The 965-nt window shown below is 42.9% G+C and overlaps 1 protein-coding gene across 1 annotated transcript in view; it reads left to right on the top strand.

Moving 5' to 3' along the window:
- The window catches only part of nrxn3a (neurexin 3a), a 634,542-nt gene that overhangs the window by 229,248 nt on the left and 404,329 nt on the right, over nucleotides 1–965 (top strand).

The following is a 965-nucleotide window of genomic DNA, read 5'->3' as shown; positions in this document are numbered from 1 at the left end:
GATAATGTTTAGGTTTAAGCTAGATCAGGCCAGTTTGTTCATAATTGCTAGCAGTTAATGTTATTCTTACTTTCTTGTTCTTGAGTTTTTTCTTTCCTTTGAGTCTGATCACTTCAGTCACTCATCCACAATTTGAAGGGCATGCCATAATTATATGATATATGTTGTGATATGCTTTGTTTTAGTGTGTGTGTTGCTCAGAATTGCTGCGCAGCAGCTATAATTTCTAATTGTTTTGGTAACACAAGCAAACATTAGCACGGTAAATGCTAAAATAACACATATATATATATAATATTGCGTTTCCAGAGTGTTCCTTCACAGGACACAGGGAGAGGAGGAAGAGGAAGAGGGAGAGGGAGAGGAGGAAGACCAGGGAAAGGAAGGGGGCAAGGGGGTAGAGGCGGTGCAAGAACGGCCAGGCAAGGAGGTAACGTTAGTGTCTCGGCTACCCAGAGGGAAGAGGAGGAAGAGAGGGTGGCAGCCTTCACAGCAGCGCAAGAGGAATCAATAGCTTAGGCTGTAGGCTAGGCTAACCATTTAGCTGTAGCTCTGGGATAACGGTAGCCAAGACTAGGATAACGTTAGCACGTAAACATAGCCGCCACTCAAACTTAGACGAGAGGGAAAAGTAGTTGCAAACATGAAGAAAAATTATTGATGATTTTAAAATATCAGATTGAATTACCTGTCAAGCAGAAAGCAGGCAACCTCTGCATCCCTTGTGAAATCCTTCTCCTTCAGGAGTTCTTTCCACCTGCCTTGTGAAATCCTTCTCCTTCAGGAGTTCTTTCCACCTGGAATAAACAACGCTGATATTCACTCGCGTTTTGTCCCGTCCTCGCTTATCTGATCTTTTTCTTTTATTTGGTGGCGTGGTTTCCCTCTTATGGGGCAAAACATATGTGTGGTCCTCCATTTAAAGTGCGACAGAATCATAAAAGTACAAAGCAGGTTCATGCAGA

The sequence above is a fragment of the Epinephelus moara genome, chromosome 14 (genome assembly GCF_006386435.1).
Source record: "Epinephelus moara isolate mb chromosome 14, YSFRI_EMoa_1.0, whole genome shotgun sequence".
Taxonomy (NCBI): Eukaryota; Metazoa; Chordata; class Actinopteri; order Perciformes; family Serranidae; genus Epinephelus; species Epinephelus moara.
Note: the sequence above shows the minus strand (reverse complement) of the source record. Positions and strands in the feature narration are given on the sequence as shown.